The sequence below is a fragment of the Mauremys mutica genome, chromosome 11 (assembly GCF_020497125.1).
Source record: "Mauremys mutica isolate MM-2020 ecotype Southern chromosome 11, ASM2049712v1, whole genome shotgun sequence".
NCBI classification, from domain to species: domain Eukaryota; kingdom Metazoa; phylum Chordata; order Testudines; family Geoemydidae; genus Mauremys; species Mauremys mutica.
In genome coordinates this window covers 59,759,145-59,779,188 of record NC_059082.1, presented here as the reverse complement: position 1 = coordinate 59,779,188, position 20,044 = coordinate 59,759,145, and the positions used below count along the sequence as shown (strand labels likewise).

General features: G+C 45.7%; 1 long non-coding RNA gene across 1 annotated transcript; it reads left to right on the top strand.

Moving 5' to 3' along the window:
- The first annotated feature begins 1,046 nt into the window (after positions 1-1,046).
- LOC123344032 lies at positions 1,047-20,044 on the top strand. The gene is made up of 3 exons (XR_006572445.1): positions 1,047-1,118; positions 3,610-3,685; positions 19,285-20,044. It is a non-coding gene; the product is annotated as an uncharacterized LOC123344032 (long non-coding RNA).

The window sequence follows — 20,044 nt, the reverse complement described above, 5'->3', positions numbered from 1 at the left end:
GAGAGTTCAATTTCCTTTTCTGGCTGATGTAGAGAAGGGACTTAAATTTGAGTATCCTCCCTCATAAGGAGAGCGCACTATCCCCTGGCTTGTTGGGTATTCTGGGGCAGGTTGTTTTCAGTCTCTCCTATTGAAGTAATTCCATAGTAAATTAAATCTTTTTCCACTGGAGAGGGAGACTCCTGGCTTCTCCAGTGGTATAAAGCATTCAATTCTAAGTTCTCTCAGGTTCTGCAATATCTGATCTTAAGCTACTCTTTAGTCCAGGACTGAGCACTGTCTGTCCTGTGCTTCCTATCATTGGAAAATTCCACATTTGACAAACAGGAAAGAGCAAACATTTCTTCGTCAGTTTGAGGAAAAAAGTGGGAGGGAGAAGTTTCGAGGAGATAGATATTAATGGGCAGAGTGGAGGTGAGGCAGTCAAAGGTGCCTTGTAAATGAAACTTGTCACAAGATGTGGCTGTGTGTCACATCAAGTGATCCAGTGTGATTTAATGAACAAGGCACAGTGCTAAGAGACAAGAGACTTGAGTTCTATTCCTAGATCTGCCACTGAACTTCTCTGTGACCTTGGCCAAGTCACTTCACTTCTCTGTGTTGCTATTTCCCTTCCCACCCTGGTCTTGTCTACTTAGATTGTGAGCTCTTAATTGCAGAGATTATCTCGTGTGTGTGTGCAGCACTTTGCACAATGGGGACCCAGTCTCAGCTGGGGACTCTGTGAGCTACTGTAAAATAAACAACAACTTGTACAAAGGATAGTCAATATTTTTAGAATTGACCATTTATTTTGGGGCCTTAAGTTGGGTATCCAAAATCACTGGCTACTTTTGAAAATGTCGTCCAATACGTATCTGAACGCAAGGAAGATTAGCCACAGGCAACTACAATACTTTCATTTATGACTTTACTCAGCCTTCACCTCCCCATCGTGGGAATTTACTTATCATGACTCAGAATTAATTTAAGGCAGCATGAAAAAGAGTCTTCTTTAATGTTGAATTATAAGTCCAAATTTCAGATTTCAGTTTACTCTATTTTAGGCATTTTTGGAGCACCAGTCACCACTGTATCTAGGAAATGTATTCCTCTGCATGGTGTTATGAAATATCTGAGTAAGTACTTCGACAATTTTTATATTACAGAAAGAGACAGTGAAGAAATCAGGATTTCTTTTCTTGGTTCCTTTGCATACTGCTTCTTTCCCTGCTTTTTCCCCTCTGTAAAATAACATGGCATGTGTTACGCTGGATCCCAAACTGACTTTCTTTTCAGAACAGCATGACAAGTACAGTGATGGAGCTGAAAGCCATAAGAAGTTATCATTACACTTTCAGCAATGGTATCATAATCAATCTTATGTTTTCACCAGTTAGACACATCCCACAAATCAACCATATGTAACCACAGATAGAAATGACATGATTTAATCTGTGGTGCAATAAGGTAAAATGAATCAAATTGGGACCTACAGATACCTGTACCATAAGCAATGCATTCAGCTAAAAAAGGGTTCATCATTCGTATGGCCACATAGCTAGCACTAAGGCAACCAAGGATACTGCCATGGTACCACTGCAACTGCAGAATACATATTCAGGCCTTTACAAAATATTTTAAACAGATGAATAGTGTGTGAGAGATGACAGTACATTCTAGTGAAGCGAAGCAGTCAAAGAGAAACAGTTGAGTTACATTTCTGTTTTCCACCAGGTTTCTACAACTGCCACCACTATGTCATTAGGGCTGGATTCTGCACTGGCTTTCCACACCGCTAAAATTAATAGAAGTGGCACATACAACTGAGGATCCCATTTGCGATAAAAAGTGCAAATTTCAGATGTAGGGCCCAATTCTGGCCTCACTTGTCCAGGTGTAACTCCCACTGTAACAGTGGAGTTATACCTGTAACTGAAGCTAAAATTGTAATGTAATGTATGCAGGTCTGACTCTTGGAGACAATGACTCATAGCATGTCTAAATTTGGCTCTTTGTGATGAACACTAAGAAACCGAACTGTGGTGCATGTAGCTATGCAACTGCTGTGATTAAGCTTTCTGGGTTCTCCACCTTTACATTGTCTAAGAATTTGATTCTTCAGGAGCAGCTTCCACTTTGTGAGGGAGAGCAATGCAGAGGGGGGGGAGAGAGAGAGACAGTGCTCTGCCACAGAGACTTTTTTCCCCTCTCTTGTTCTGTTTTTCCTTAATCTACTCTTTGTCTGCTAAGAAGTGCACTGTTTGTACACAGCTCTGAATATGCAAAGTACAGGGTGAATGCTAAATATTAAAGGAATGCTGTCAACTTGATACAGTAACTCCTTGCTTAACATTATGTTATGTTCCTGAAAAATGCCCTATAAGAATTAATGTAAATAGTGGGGGTTAGGTTAGGTTCCAGGGAAAAAAATTTTGCCAGACAAAAGACATTATATACATATGCAGTATAAGTTTTAAATAATTGTAAACAATTTAATACGATACTCACCAATGATGATTGTGAAGCTTGGTTGAGGCAGGGATGTAGTGGGGTCAGGGTGCAGGGGCTTGCCCCGCTCACCTGCCCAGCGCTCTTGCCAGGGAGCTGGGTCAGGCGCTTGCCAGCTCCCCAGCTGGAATGCTGGGTGGGCAGAAATGGGCAAGTCCCTGCACCCCGACCCCGCTCCTGGAACGCCTGGTGGGTGGAACAGGGGAAGCCCCCGTGCCCTGACCCCACTCTGTGGCTGGAACACTGGGCGGATGGAACAGGGCAAGCCCCGGAGTCCCAACCCCACTCCCTGGCAGGGGTGCCAGGCGGGCGGAGCAGGGCAAGCCAAACAACCTTATAATGGAACATTGCGCGACTTTAAACGAGTATGTTCGGTAATAGATCAGCAACCTAATAATGAAACAATGTTAACTGGGATGACTTTAAGTGAGGAGTTACTGTATTATAAATCAATGGATTGGGTTTTTTTTTTAAACTACCATGTTCACAAGTAGATGAGACTTTAGATGAGAAACTAAGCACTGAAAGAGGAATACTGTGCACCTGACAGTGCTTTGTGGCCTTGTCAGTTTTACTTCTGGCCTGACAGTTTCATGTACCAGTCTCATGCACTAGCAGGACAACATAACACTCACATGCGCTGCTCTGGAGGGAGCATTTAGCTGAAACATTTACAACAGTGGTGCTACTTCCATTTCACAGGTATGGGGATGCATAAGGTAAATGAGACATTCACAGCTTCTGCAAAAGCCAGTGAGGGCATAGCCAGGCAGTTGTATTCCCATTCCCAGCAAGACTCCCTCAGGTGTCAGGGAGGTGGGAGATGGTGCCACCAGTGAATGGAGCCAGGAAAAGGAGCACTTGGGTAGAGGTCCATGCTTCCCTGGAGTTCTGCATTAAACTGGGGAGAGTGCGCCTTCCTGTACCCACTGAGAGCTGCAAAAGGGAGATGGAACCGCAAGGTCAGGCAGACAGTTCTCCTTTCCCCCTTGCCTCTCCATAGAGCTGGGAGGCAAGTGCTGCAACAGGAGCATCACACACTATCTGAATCACCTCCTTATAAACAGTAGAGTCAGCAGTTGTAATGGAGCCTAAAGGCATCTCTTGATGTTTTTGCAGATCCAGGGAATACAGGAGCATAGTGGGGAAAGATGTTCCTATTTCCATTACAACCAGGACCCCTCCAGGAAGACAGGTAGCATCAGACTTCCTTTACTACACAAATCCTGGCACTGAACTGAGGAGCCAGAACCAGCCAATCAGAGTGGGAGGGAGACCTCACTTTCCAGACACTAATTTGGAGCCAGAAAACAGTGAGGGAGCTGAGCAGAGGTGTGGGTAGGGAAGGGCATCCTCATTCCCTTGACTAAATAATACAGCATGCTGCTTCTACTGCTCTGGCTGTGACTGCAAGCAGAGGACAAGGAATTCTGCCTGAGTGACACATCTGCGACTGATCTTCTTGGGACCTGTTTGTGCAGCATGCGCACACACACACAGACACACACACATCCCCACGCACGCTGATCACAGGAGAAAACAACATTAAAAATACACATTATAAGAAACTGTTAATTGGGCATGAACTTTGGGGAACATTATTGATATTTCCAAACTGAGAGCCCCTTTGAACTCAGTGTTCTCAAAATCCAGAACAGGAAATTTATTCCCACTTATTCTTTTCATTTGACTCTTCTGTTTTCCCTCAGCCAACACACCAGGGATTGAACTAGGAACCACGAGAGCTTAAAGAATTGTTTACAACTTGACCTACAGAGCCAGTGTCTAGGATACCTTTCTTGTGATGTGTGTATGTGGCAAAGGGAAGGAATGTCAGAGGTGCTATATAGAGGAAATTGGAAAGGGAGTCAAGAGAAGTTAATTTGTTTGGAGGTTGCGGGGGGGGAGGAGTTTTTCATGTGATGACGATCCTTCAGCAGAAAGACTTTAATTCTAGGACAGCAAACACTGAAGCCGCAGTAGTTCCCCACTAAGCAGTGCTTGAACTGCTGACATTATCTGCATAACTGCTTATTGAGCATTTCCTCATTTAAATAATTGGTCTGCGCACATGCTTATGAAGTGTTGAGTACATGCTGATGTCTATGGAATGCTTAAGTTTCAAGTCTTCACAAATGCTTAAGAAAAGCATTCTGCTGGGGAAATTGTTTTGCAGGAAAACGAAGAGAAAAGGAGGCCCAAGCCCCAAAGGAAGCCTAGACTTCCACACAGAACTAAAGGCAATACAGTGGTGCAGAGAAGGGTGGCTGTACTGGGTCGCACGCTGCCTCTGTATAAGATGCTGCCTGCGCGATCTCAGCTGGGGAGAAGCAGCCGCCTGTTCCCTTCGCTCCCAACCCGAGCCTGGCTGCTAGACCAGGGCAGGAAGCAGGCCACCGCTGTCTTCCCAACTGGGATCTCTCACAGGCAACTGCCACACTGTTTAGAGGCAGCGACCCAGAGTGGCCACCATCCACCGACAGGTCCCTCCTCCTCTGCTCCCCACCTGGGCCTGGCGGCCAGAGAGTAGGGGTCAAGTGAGCTGAAAACATGCCAAGGGGGAGGTGTAGCAGGAAAAGGACAGAGGCTCCCCATAGGTAACTTTGAAGGACATAACGTGGCCTGGTGCAAGATGTGGGGGGGAGATCCACTGGGGACAGCACCGGGAACAGATTCCCTCTGCTCATCCTGAGTTAGAGGCATTACTTATGCCCCTCCTCCTATGTCCGTGAGGGCATGGGGGCTCCAGGGAGAAACTGTGTTGTTTTGAGCCTCCCGCACTGGGGCTGGCCCAGAGGCACATATTTCCTGCTTCTGGGCCCCAGCCCTGCAGGAGCCAGGGGATTGGCTGCCCTAGCCAGGGAGGTGGGGCTGGAAGGCTTCTCCCAGAGGCAACATGTGGAACGGTCACATACCCCCGTTTAAATTGTCCCCCCTCCCCCAGTATCAGCAGGTACTAGTCGTATCTGCACAGGGGTGTGGAAAATCCCCCTCACCTCCCGAGCAACTCAGTTATACCCATGTAACTCCCGGTATAGACAGCGCTATGGTGATAGGATGGTTTCTTCCAACGACATAGCTACTGCCTGTCAGAGTGGTAGGACTGCATAGGGGCCATGGAAAATGAGGTGCAGGTAGCCAGACCTGTCACCAGAGGGGTGTACTCAAGAAAAACAAAAAGGGCTCTAAGGCACAGTTCACTCAGTAACAATGAGAAGCGTATACAATGCTGGAGTACATTTTGTGGAGGACAGGCTATTGCAAAATATCAGACATTACGCTTTGGCAGTGATGCTGATATGAACACCATGCAAGACTGAGATTTTCCTCTTCCAGTTAATGCTTTCCTCTATCCTTTTCAATGGAGTGGACTCTGCTTTCACCAGGTCTGAATTTAGCCCAGTGAGCAATAGCACCCCAGCTAGCCAAGGTGCTAATTCTCATTTGCCTGTTAATGTTAACCACCCCTAAAAAACACATCACCAGAGATTACAAGAAATAGTTATTCCTGGAAGGAAATGTACTTTCATACCTACTAATCACCAGCTGGTGGGAAGTTTTTCTGCATCTTTAAATCTATCATCTCAGAAAGGAAATCCAGCGTAAAGGCTCAGTCTCAGCATACATTACAGATAGCACAGGAATTAAAATGGTTACTTGGACTACAGATTCCATGAGATGACATATGCTGAGGGCTAGGCCAGGATATTAGTGTATTAATTTTGCTAGCTCAGTAATGTTGTACCAGTTGTGCACCAATGGGAGCTTTCTCCTGTTCCCTATCAAAAAGATGTTACATCTTATAGAGTACAAAGCATTATTTAACAGCAGTTAGGTTTTCCTGAGATTCAGAAGTAAGCTGAGAGAGCAGTTTCTATCAACCTTTGAATTTTCAATTTTCTGTGAATGTGGACATGATTTCCAAAAGCCTCTACAGTCATGTAGCTGCATAAAAAAAATAAGACATGAAAAAGACACAATAAGGGACAAAGATAGGGAACCACTAGATATCTTGCAGCTCCCAGCTGAGACTGTTAGGATTTAGCTCCATCAGGACACTAATTATCAAATGGCATCAGTACTATACAGTTCCCCTTGTTTAGCAACTCCTTCCTAGTCCCTGATTAAAAAAGTAAAGGGGCCTTGAACTATAACAGTGGGGGACATATCCCTATGGGTATGTCTACACTGCCATAAAACATGTGCAGCTGGCTTGTCAGCTGACTCAGGCTTGTGGGGCTTGGGCTGTGGGGCTATACGATTTCAGTGTAGACATTCAGGGTTGGTCTGGAGCTCAGACTCTGGGACCCTCCCGAGTCGTGGGCTCTAGCCTGAGCCCAAACATCAATGCTGCATTTTTACAGTCCCACAGCCAGAGTCAGCTGGCACGGGCCAGATGCAGGTGTTTCATTGCACTGTAGACATATCCGAAGAGTCTATGGGCCAAGTTCACTGGTGATAAGGACAAAAGAAAATGATCAGAACAAGGAAATAAGTGGTTGTAGGTGGTAAAGTGGTGTAACTTGCATCAAGGCGTGTAAGTTCCATTCATTTTCCACACAAATAGAGTAGTGTTGCAGGAGGTATGAAACAGTTTTCAGACTCTCTGCATGGGTACTATGGTGGAGAATGGTTAGGAAGAGTAATCTGAGGGAAGGGATCAGAAGGAGACACCATTGACCAGAAAGTATGGGATGCATTGTTCTAGGGATGGGGGTCCACGACCACCACTCCCAAGAGGATGAAACGGGTGGTGGTGGTCAGGGACTCCCTCCTCCTAAGAGGGACAGAGTCATCCATCTGCCGTCCAGACCAGGAAACTCGAAAAGTGTGCTGCTTGCCTGGAGCTAGAATTCAGGATGTGATAGACTGTCTGCCAAGACTGATTAAGCCCTCAGACTGTTACCCCTTCCTACTTCTCCATGTGGGCACCAATGATACTGCCAAGAATGACCTTGAGCAGGTCACTGCAGACTATGTGGCTCTGGGAAAAAGAATAAAGGAGTTTGAGGCGCAAGTTGTGTTCTCATCCATCCTTCCTGTTGAAGGAAAAGGTCCAGATAGGGACCATCAAATTGTGGAAGTAAATGTGGGGTTACACAGGTGGTGTCGGAGAGAGGGCTTTGGAGTTTTTGACCACGGGATGTTGTTCCAGGAAGAAAGATTTCTAGGAAGAGATGGGATCCACCTAACAAAGAGAGGGAAGAGCATCTTCGCAGGCAGGCTTGCTAACCTAGTGAGGAGGGCTTTAAAGTAGGTTCACCGGGAGATGGAGACCTAAGCCCTGAGGTAAAAGTGGGATACCAGGAGGAAACACAAGGACAAGGGTGCAACAGGGGAGGCCTTCTGATTCATACCGAGAAAGCAGGGCTATCGGCTAGTTATCTTAGGTGCCCGTACACGAACGCAAGAAGCCTGGAAAACAAGCAGGAAGAATTGGAAGTCCTGGCACAGTCAAGGAACTATGATGTGATCAGAATAACAGAGACTTGGTGGGGTAACTCACATGACTGGAGCACTGTCATGGATGAGTATAAACTGTTCAGGAAGGACAGGCAGGGGAGAAAAGATGAAGGAGTTGCACTGTGTGTAAAGGAGCAATATGAGTGCTCAGAACTCCAGTATGAAAATGGAAAAAAGCCTGTTGAGAGTCTTTGCGTTAAGTTTAGAGACAAGCGCAACAAGGGTGATGTCATGGTGGGCATCTGCTATAGACCAGTAGACCAGGAGGATGAGGTAGACGAGGCTTTCTTCGGACAACTAACAGTAGTTTCCAGATCACAGGCCCTGGTTCTCATGGGGGACTTCAATTACACTGACATCTGCTAGAAGAGCAATACATCAGTGCACAGAAAATCCAGGAAGTTTTTGGAGAGTGTTGGGGACAACCTCCTGGTGCAAGTGCTGGAGGAACCAACTAGGGGCCGAGCTCCTCTTGACCTGCTGCTCACAAACAGGGAAGAATTGGCAGGGGAAGTGGAAGGCAACCTGGGCAGCAGTGACCATGAGATGGTTGAGTTCAGGATCCTGACAAAAGGAAGAAAGGAGAGCAGCAGAATACAGACTCTGGACTTCAGAAAAGCAGACTTTGTCTCCCTCAGGGAGCTGATGGTCAGGACCTCCTGTGAGGCTAATATGAGGGGAAAAGGAGTCCAGGAGAGCTGGCTGTATTTTAAAAAAGCCTTACTAAGGGCACAGGAACAAACCATCTCCATGTGCAGAAAGAATAGCAAATATGGCAGGCGATCAGCTTGGCTTAACAGTAGGGTTACCATTTTTAGATATTTAAAAATTCCTCCCGGACGGCAATTTAAGAACTAAAAAGCCGGACATGTCTGGGAAAATACAGACATATGGTAACCCTAAGTCCAAAGTCCTGAGGCTGGCGGTGCTTCCTGGGGCAGCTCCTGGCACTGACCCGTGGGCAGGAGCCTGCAGTGTGGGAGGCCCCTAGGCACAGAGGTGGAGGGGATCTCCACATGCTGCACCGGCTCCCTCCTGTCCAATCGGAGCTGTGGTGGCGGGGCTTGCAGGCACCGGCAGCGGGCAGAGAGCCTTCCCCCCGCCCGACCTGACCCGACCCTAGGAACCAGAGGGACCTGCCAGATGCTCCCCAGGAGCTGCCACAGGTAAGCACCACTGGGACTCCCCACCTCGCCCTCCGGCAGGTCCCTCTGGCTCTTAGGGTCAGGTCGGGGGTGGGAGGGGCGGAGGGCTCTCTGCATGCTACCAGTGCCTGCAAGCCCCACTCTGCAGCTCTGGCAGCTCCCATTGGTGCTTTTCCCAGCCAATGGGAGCCATGGAGCTCGTGCTTGTGGCGGACGCAGCACATGGAGACCCCTCGGCTGCCCCTGATCCTAGGAGCCAGAGGGACCTGTGGCAGGAGGGGTGAGTAGGCGAGCAGGGTGGGGTGAAGAGGAAAGCGGTGAGCAGTGGGGGTTGAGTAGGTGAGGGGTGAGTAGGTGAGCGGGGGGGTGAGTGGTGGGCAGCGGGGGTTGAAGAGGCGAACAGCGAGGAAGTCAGCAGCAGGTGGGTGGGCGGGGGTGAGGAGGCAAGAAGTGGCAAGCCAGCAGCAGGCGAGGGTTCTCAGGGCAGGCATGGGGGTTTCTGGCAGGGGATTGAGGAGGTGAGTGGCAGGAGGCGAGCAGTGGGTGGGGGACTGAGGAGGGAGGCAGAAAGCCAGCGGCGGGCCAGGGAGTGAGGATGGGGTGTGGTGGTGGGGCCGAGTGGGGACCTGGGGCAGAGTGGGGGTGGAGCGTGGGAGGAGCAGGGGTGGACTGTGGGCAGGGCTGACACCCCCCCTAGAGTGTCCTCTTTTTTGAATGTTCAAATATGGTAACCCTACTTAACAGTGACATCTTTGGTGAGCTTAAACACAAAAAGGAAGCTTACAAGAAATGGAAACATGGACAGTTGACTAGGGAGGAGTATAAAGATATTACTCGAGCATGCAGGGGTGTAATCAGGAAGTCCAAAGGACAATTGGAGTTGCAGCTAATAAGGGATGTGAAGGGTAACAAGAAGGGTTTCTACAGGTATGTTAGCAACAAGAAGGTGGTCAGGGAAAGTGTGGGACCCTTACTAAATGGGAGAGGAAACCTAGTGACAGATGATGTGGAAAAAGCTGAGTATGGATTGCATGAATGGATTATAAGGTAGATAGTGATCAAGGGTTCTATGTATAGTTGGCAGCCGGTATCATCTGGATGATGGGATGAATTGCATCCTCAGCAAGTTCACAGATAACACTAAGCTGTGGGGGCAGAGGTAGCTACAACGGAGGGTAGGGATAGGGTCTAGCATGACCTAGACAAATTGGAGGATTGGGCTAAAAGAAATCTGATGAGGTTCAACAAGGACAAGTGCAGAGTCCTGCACTTAGGACAGAAGAATCCCATGCACTGGTACAGGCTGGGGACCAACTGGCTAAGCAGCAGTTCTGCAAGATAACGGCATATTGGGATGCATTAGTAGGAGCATTGCCAGCAGATCGAGGGAAGTGATTATTCCCCTCTATTTGGCACAGGTGAGGCCACATCTGGAGTATTGCATCCAGTTTTGGGCCCTCCACTACAGAAAGGTTGTGGACAAATTGGAGAGAGTCCAGCAGAGGGCAACAAAAATGATTAGGGGTCTGGGACACATGATTTATGAGGAGAGGCTGAGGGAACTGGGCTTAGTCAGTCTCTGGAAAAGAAGAGTGAGGGGGGATTTGATAGCAACCTTCAACTACCCAAAGAGGATGGAGCTAGGCTGTTCTCAGTGGTGGCAGAACAAGGAGCAATGGTCTCAAGTTGCAGTGAGGGAGGTCTAGGTTGGATATTAAAAAAACTATTTCACTAGGAAGGTGGTGAAGCACTGGAATGGGTTACCTAGGAAGGCGGTGGAATCTCCATCCTTATCAGTTTTTAAGGCCCCGCTTGACAAAGCCCTGGCGGGGATGATTTAGTTGGGCTTGGTCCTACTTTGAGCAGGGGGTTGGACAAGATGACCTCGAGGTCTCTTCCAACCCTAATCTTCGATGATTCTATGAAAACAAGCTACCTTACGTGTTTAAAGAATCAGTCTATATATAAGCTTATGACATGTTTAAATTGATACTCTCTTGCTTTGAATACTTTTTAATGCCCTGTATTTTGCCTTTGAACCAGGACGACTTTGTGCTCTCCCAAAACATACTTTTCCTGCTACATTGCCCCCACTGGTATGTACATTACACTCGCTTCACATACCCACATTTGATTCAAGTTACACCACTTTACTGCTCGCCCCTATTTTCTGACCAATTTACATCCAATGTGCCACTTCCAAAACTGTTTACAGTTGTAAACTGAACCAGGGCCATTTTTAAAACTGTAGTTCTAGTTAAATAAAAGAACTGGAGTTCTTCAGAAAGATGCCTTTAAGAATAAGACCCTAAATTGTATTTGTATTATTCCCATCATGTAGTGCGCGCGCGTGTGTGTGTGTGTGTGTGTGTTTAAAGACTTGAACAGTTTCCACTGAACTATTGAGAAGTTGCCTGGTGATCTGAAATATGAATACTTGGAAATTGTACAGAACCTTTTCATCTGAAGATGTCAAACTACTTTACAAACATTAAGTAAATCACATCGTGCCTCTTAGAAGAATATTTAATGTCATTTTACAAGTCACATACAGAGAAAAGCAGAGAAATAATGGCAGGTTACTGAAAATTCCTGGCCCATCATGTAAGACCTTTGAGGCAGGAACTCTATATTTGTACAGTTCTTAGCACACGGTGGCCCAGGTCAATGAATATCATATTGCAGATACTTACAAACAGTCATCAGAAATGTGTGTATTTTACAGTAAAGTAATGATTTTTTTCAGATTCTTGAGGCACAATGGCTTATTACACAAACTCAGATAAATCCTAGTCATCTTACTCACAAATTATTCCCACTATCATATGATCAGTAGCTTGAGTCACAGAAACAAGGTCAGATAAACACTCGTTCAGTACATTTCCCTGTTTTCATCATTTCATTCATTATATAGCTGTAAAATTTAATTTGAACTATCTAATTAATAATACATATATTAGGATGTGCTTCTAGCCACTGATTTGAATACCAATTTTACTCTATTGTATCAAAACAAAGGATTACAGTGGAAGTTCTTTGAAAGTATCATCAACATTTATGGAACCAGAGGTGCTGCAAGTTTACATGGGTTTTTTTGTTTGTTTGTTTGCTTGTTTGTTTGGTTTTGAGGGTTTTTTGTTTTGTTAAATTCAGTGATATTTAATTGGGTTTGCTTTTAGTTTTAAACTGACATTTTATTTCCCTGGGCAGAGTATCCAAACAGCCTAAGCCTAGATCATACCAAACTTCCTTGTGAAAAAGAAATGCCTTCAAAATTTTTAAGGGATATACTGTTTAGCAGCATTATGGATAGGCAGTATCCTAGAGGTTAGGAACTGGACTGTAACTCAGGAAATCTGGGTTCAATTCTTGGCTCTGACACTAGTTGGCTGAGTGACTTTGGGCAGTCACTTCTCTGCTGTGTGCCTTAGTTTCCCCATCGGCAAAATGGAGATGATACCCACCTCTTTGAAAAGTACTTTGTGAACTACAGATGAAAAGTGCTATGTAAGAATTAGGTATTGTTCTATAATGCTGTAATTTGTTTTCAAATTTCATGTCGCATTTTAAATAGCATTTCTCACCACCACTAAACCAAACAGCGTATGTTAAAATGTTACTCACTCCATGATTCAGCCAGCTAGGACTATGAATCTATGTAAGAACTAACACTTCTAAAGCCTTATCCCATGTTCCTACAACTACCTGACACACGGCTGCACATGCATGGCACCCATTGACTTCAATAGGAGTTAGCCTGTATGGAGCCAATTGCAAGATTTGGACCCAACTTAGGTTTAAAACTCTCCACATACTTACTCCAGTTTACCTCACATATCTCTGTTTGTGTCCCCTGTCCTACTACCCATAGGCAGCAGGTTTGTATAATTTTTGGTGGTGCCCTCCCCATCCCCACTCCTGCCCTATAAGCCGATATAAAATGAAGCTACAAGGCATCAGCACAAGATTACAAGGGTCAATTAAAAGTGGAAAGTCAGAAGCAGCACTTGCCTGCTTCAATATACAGTATTATATTTTGTTGTACCTGTTGTGACAAAGTGGGAATGTTCTTAATGTTTTCTCTGAATATTGTGTGAGTGTCTCAGTTTCCCCTGCAAGGTGCCAATTGAAGGTGTTGGGGACAAAGAGATCAGGTGGCCTCCTTGTCCAGAAGAGACACAAAGGCTAGAGGAGGGAGTGTCAGTTTGGAGCTGGCTGGGAAAATGGGGAGAGGCCCAGAACTTGGGTCTAGGCTCCCCACCCTCCAAGATGGACCTGACTGAGTGGTCCTGTTTTCTGTACCTACAAGTTCTGTTTTAGACTGTGATCCTGTCATCTAATAAACCCTCTGTTTTCCCGGCTGGCTGAGAGTCACGTCTGACTGCAGAGTTGGGGTGCAGGGACCTCTGGTTGCCCCAGGACCTGCCTGGGCACACTCGCTGCGGAAAGCGCACAGTGTGGAAGGGCATGCTGAATGCTCCGAGGTCAGAGCCAGGAAGGTGTAAGCTTCTTGCCCTGGAGACAGTCTGCTCAGAGAGAGGAGGCTCCCCCAGAGTCCTGACTGGCTTTGTATGGAGTAGTTTCAAAGCATCCCAGCATCCCCTTCCACACCATGCGCTTCCCGGAAGTCCACGCAGGCACTGACACTCTCTCCTCTGGCTTTTGTCTCTTTTCCAGGCATTAGGAGGCCACCTGATCTCTTTGTTCTCCAACACCTTCAGTTGGCACCTTGCAGGAGAGTGGCCCAGGCCATCAGTTGCCCGGAGACAGGGTTTCGGCCATTCTCTGTGCAGACAGCATCACACTGGCACTCTAGGGCTCTACAACAATCACACCCCCTTATCCCACCATCTAGATCCTTGAGAAATGCATAGGGGAAACTGAGACACCCACACTGTATTTAGAGAAAACATTAAGAACATTCCCACTTTGTAACACCTGTATACTTTAAAGGGTGTAAAATAATCAAGTATTGTGCTAAACACAATGATACTCCAAACTGACCACCAAATTTAAGTTGCACGTTTTTCCCCTCAAGTGAGGGCTCTGGGGTGGGGCTGGGGATGAGGGGTTCACAGTGCAGGAGGGTGCTCAGGATTGGGATGCTGGAGGTGCAGGCTCTGGGGTGGGGCAGGGCTGGAGATAAGGAGCTTGGGATGCAGACAGTCTTCCCCAGGGCTAGGGCCAGAGAGGACTCCCCCCCACCCCTTACTGGCAGCAGCAAGCTCCAGGGGAGGGACCCCTCCTCTCCCCACTCCCCCCCCCCCAGCACACTCACTCTGAACCACAGTCACTGCACATGCTCCTAGGGACTCTCTCAGGTCCAGAAAGCCCACTCGCCTCCCCTATGGTGGGTACCGGGGGTGGGGGGGTTTGCCATCATGTGTGGCCTCCTCTGCTGCTGCCCCTCATCATAGCCTCACTGGGGATGGGACTGCCCCTTGCCCAGCATGGGGCAGGAGTGGGGACTGCAGGGTGGTGGCTGGGGTGGGGGGGTAGGATGTCACAAAATTCACCCAAGCCCCAGCTGCTCAGGTCTAGGAAGCTCCCCTCCTCCATCTCCCCTGTGGTGGGTGGGTGCTGGGGAGTGGGGGGTGGGGGTGAAACTGCCAGCACATGTGGCTTCCTTCCTCCCCTGCTGCAGCCTGCTGCCCCTCACCCTTGTCTCACTGGGGATGGGGCTGCCCCTTGCCCAGCATTGGGCAGGAGTGGGGGCTGCGGGGGGAGGGGGTGGATCACAGGGTCAAACCTCACGAAGCCCCAGCAGCTGCTCAGGTAAGTGAAGTCCACCCCAAATGTCCATCTCCTGGCCGGAAGTCCCCTTGGCATTTTCTTCATGTGGGTGCCAGGGGGAGAGAGCTCCCAAGCACGTGTGCCTCCCCCACCCCCCTCCTCTCTCCCTCTTCCCCTCCCCCGGTGCTCCAAGAGGCTGCTGGCCGCTGATCTCTATAGCCTTAGGCAGAAGCAGCACAAGCAAGGGAGAGAGGCACCGGCTGTTTTCTTTCAGGCAGGGAAGCTCCGAGGCGGAGGAGGGCTCCAAATATTGGTGGAGCACAGCCCTCAGCCTTGCATATTCCTAGTGCTCGAGCACCTTGAGCCCATATAACCTGCCACTCCTGCTACTACCTCCATATTTCTAAAGCTTGCCTATCCACATAATATCACCAATGTCAGTGCAAGAGCCTTTCCCTCTGCACTGCCTGACATCCAAACCAGCTACCCTCAAACTCGCTGCCTCTCTCTCTCCAAATCTAATCTGAAAGTTTCTCTTTTCTCCCTTCCTTTGCATCTCCCTCAGCTAATGCTTCTTTCAATATGACTGTATTTAAATTTGCAATACTTTTCAAGATACAGTTTGTACAAGAAACACTACACAAAACAAAGTTGAAACACAAGACCACATGCATCATTTTAAAAAATATATCTATTGGCTTTACCATACATTCTGCCAGGGGTGCTGGAAAATTTTGTATAGCAGAGGTGCTGAGAGCCATTGAACCAAACTGTAAACCCTGTATATGATGGAAACCACTTCAAGCCAGGGAGTGCAGCAGCACACATAGTTCCAGCACCTATGCACTCTGCATGAAAGGAATCCATTCCCTTATGTACTGTCAGGAGGATTACATTACTATTGCATAAGGATACATTTCCTCATGCATTGCAAAAGTATTTTAAGTAGTTCTTTCTGTCCATGTAGATACTATATTGTTTTACAACTTATTTTAAATAACAAATCTGATTCTGTGGCAGGTGTATGTACCACCTCCCTAAGACTAACAAAGGAAAACGTGAGAGGTACTTACAGAGAAGAAACAGATGCAACAAGCAGGAGAGCATTACAAAATGGCCACTTTAGGGCTGCAGCAACTTGACTGTGCCAAATTTAAAGGGCCACCAGGAGAAAGGCATGCTGGGAAAAATCCTATAATTTATCAATCCTGCTCTTGGAACAAGAAAGTCATCAAGAAAAGTATTCCCTCTCTTAGCAGTAGATTATTGTTACATGATATGTAGTTAAGGTTTTTTTCCTTAATCCTAGTCTTAGGTGAAATCTGCTAATTTGTAACATCTCAGCATTCTTTTAGCCTCCCTTCAATGCCCAAGTCCCCTTCCCCCATTATGTGGGCTTATTACAGTGTCTGTAGTGCACTAGCAGGCAAAGAGGAATAGCTCAGTGGTTTGTGCATTAGCCTGCTAAACACAGGGTTATGAGTTCAATCCTTAAAGGGGCCAGTTAGAACTCTAGGACAAAAATCTGTCTGGGGATTAGCCCTGCTTTGAGCAGGGGGTTTGAGTAGATGACCTCTTAAGGTCTCTTCTAACCCTCATATTCTATAGACACCCTAGTCCCTCTTCACCTGAGATTATCTTAATATTCATACTGCTAAATAGTAGATACAGTAGATACCCTCCATTACAATGGGCTTTAATAATATAAAATTTTGCTTCAGGTTGCATTGATGTATTTGCACATTAGTTAGAGATGTAGGATTGGATTTCACCACTGTCTTGCATAGTTATTGACATGAATGTGAAGTGGGAGTATGGGACTACCATTCTGATCTGATAGCATTTTATAATCAATTTCCCCAGGGGTAAATCACTTCACAAGGCAGTGGAGAACCAGGCTGTATGATGACCATTCAGAAATCCTAAGAAATCCAAGGAAAGTGTCTTTTTACTTTACTACAGACACTAACTGTTTATCTTTTTGAAAGCAACAAGGAGATAATTGGCCCAGGTTATAAACCAATTGCCTAGGTTCCCTATTCTAAAAATAAACACATAATTTTATATACAATATAAAAACAAAACCCAAGTGTAATCAGTTTTGTCTGAACAATTAAAGCCAGGAATTGGGAGTCAGGATTCTTGCACTGGATTCCTGTAAACACACCTACACTCTGAAAATCAAGCTAATTTATTTCTGGCTTAACCATCACTACCTCTAATAAAGAAATTGTGGGCTTATTTATGCCAACACTTGTGCAGGTAGAGGCCAATAGGGTTTCCTAGATGCAAATGAGAGAATAATCTACAGGCACTAGGGTTGCTCAGCTGTCACCCAGCTCAAAAATTGGCTTGCAGTCTCTTTTGCATTGCTACTGATGTGTAAGAAGGAAAGGGCCTGATCCTTAAAGGGACTTAGGCATTGTGATGCTGAGTGTTACAATGCTTAACTTTTAGGCACCTTAGAAAAATCACAGGAACAACACTGCAATCCACAAAGCCTGAGTTAGGCACTTCAGAATGTGATCTCCAAAACTCAGCCTGCTAGGCGGGAAGTCACCTGAACTAGCCAGTGGGAGATACCAACACAAGGGGTGTGTCCTAAACTCAACCCCTCTCATCAAGTTAAGTACTGTCTAAATCCAGACTGCAGGGAGGCAGCTATTTCTGCTAGTGATTCACAACCAGGAACCCCTCTACTAGAGTCAGATGGCTTTGGTGCCTAAGTCATTTTTTGTAAGAATGAGTTAGGCACCTCTCTTACAGCACACATCCCAGGTGAGTGCTCTACCCCCTACACTAAAAGTGGCATCTCCTCCTTTCAGAATTTGAATGGGTCAGCCTCTGAGCAGGACTATTGGCTCAGACCCCATATGCAAGATAGGTGGGTCCTACCTTCCCCTTAGATGGGAGTTTTGCAGATCATGGTGGAGCCTAAAACTGGGAGTTAGGTCCCTAAACCCCTTATTTAGGCATCAAAGTGCCTGTATGGATCTGGGTCTAAGAACCTAGCTTGACTCTCTGAGCTTTGACTGAGTATGCAGGGCTGGCAGTTTGGTTTAAAAAAAAAAGAAAAGAAAAGAAATGAGCAAACTTGATATAGAAGTACAATAAACATAGAACCCATGGTGCCATTTGGACAGAATCACCCTAATTTTATATGGATAAAACCAATTGAGTTCTATAGAAATTACATAAACATCTACAGACAGGTGTGTATTTTTCATTAAATCCCATAGAAATTTTCCAAAAGGAATTTTTTTAGAGTAGAGCTGCTTTGTACACTCTCTTATGCTTCAATTTCCCTTTCTGTAATATTAACGTAATAATATTGATCTGCACAGGGATGTTGTAATATCAGATCCTTTTATAAAATATGTTATTGATATAGGCTAACCAAACCTTGCCTAATACTCTTCTTATGAATAGCTGTGCAGTCTCTCAGTAACACAGACTGAGTATCCGTGAGACCTTGTTCTGTCTTCTTTACAGTCTTGCTCTTCACTCAGGCAGTTTCTGGCCCATGGCTCAGTTGGTGACACATAGGTTCTTTGAAGCACCTTCTTTCCCGTCTACCAAGGTCCTCCTGACTTTATAAAGCTTTTCTACAGCCCCAACATTCACCTCTGTTTCCCAAACTCTTAATTTTACCATAATTGAACATGAAATACTAAATGGTCAATAAGCTAAATCACCCAAAACTTATAATGGAACTTTAACACTCAGTTTTCAGTTTATACACAGACATTTATGGTGAATTAACATAGAGCAACGTGTCACAAAGCTTCACAAATATTTATAAATAGAGGAAGCAAAACACATGTAGATTAAAGAAAGAAAATGTAAGTGATGAGATGGATCAAAAAGAGGAACAGTTACATTAGACTCTAACAATGTATTTGTATTTCACATGCTGTTCAGCCCTAGAGGAGGACTTTATAAAAATGGCACGGGGGGGGGGGGGAGGGAGGGTGTCTATGTTCACTGGGCCCCACACAGTATCACACGTTTATCTTTCAAAGAAATAGATGGGGTAGTTTAACTGTCATCCACACAAACTCAGCCTGGATTCTAGCAGTGAAACTGGATTTTCTCCAGCTCATGCATCATCATCAGTAATAGCGATATTGTAAGGCAGATTGCACTTGTCCTGACACATGTGCAAGCCCACCTGATGCTAATGTAGATTTACAGGTACCAGTGCGGGCAGAATCTGAAATGCTCTGCTGCAACAGAGCCATATACAAAGTTGCATCATTTCAGTGAGCAACATGCCCATCTACCATTGCTCCATGTCACACCTTTGTTGCAGTTTGTTTCATTAACGTCAATTACAGCTATCACTAAAATAGCTGGCATTCCATTATCTGGCATTTATTTCCACAGGCAAAAAAAGGAAGTCTATATTATATAATTGGCATTTCATTCTTAAAAATCTGTTTTCTTTCCACAGTAAACCACGTCTGCTTTTGGATACCGCACAGATTCATCTTGTCAGCGTTCGAGGGAATGTTTACTTGACAGAAGCATTAGTAGTGGAATATCAGCCTCATTGGAGGGAAGGCCAGTCCATCTTGCCAAGAGCGATCAAGATCCATCAGTTTATCACATTGATCTATCCAGCATAATTGCCAGTATTGGCTGTAGAGCCGTTGTGGAGGGGGGAAAAAATTGCTGACCCACTAATGCTAACATTAGTTGTTCCACTGTCTGCAAACAAGATTCATACTGAATGGATGCTTGGTCTAGCCAAAATTATCTGGGACTTTTCTGTTAGAGATAATATTCCTTTTGCACCAACAAGTAGGAACTCTATTGAGATTGGCTAATTGAATTCTACCCATCTTATCAGATTTCTTTTTAATGAAACCGAACAATAGTTTCATTTGTTATATTATTAGTTTTCCCAGTGGTAGCAGCAAAACTTTAGCACTGTTGAAAGCTAAACAGCAGAGCTGTGCCAATGTCAACAGTTTATCAGCACTGTGTGCCAGCTTGATATTGCAAAGTTGCTTTAGTCCTTTGTTTTGTCTCGCTCTCTTTTGCACAGGGGATTTACAGCTAAGAAGTCATCTCCTTGCTAAATCTGCCCTGTGGATTAATGTGTACATAGACTGAAGTATGAACTCCCAGAAGAAATCTGAAATAATCTTGGACTTCACAGTGATATGCAGATATTTAAGATTAAATCTGGAAAACTCATAATTATATAC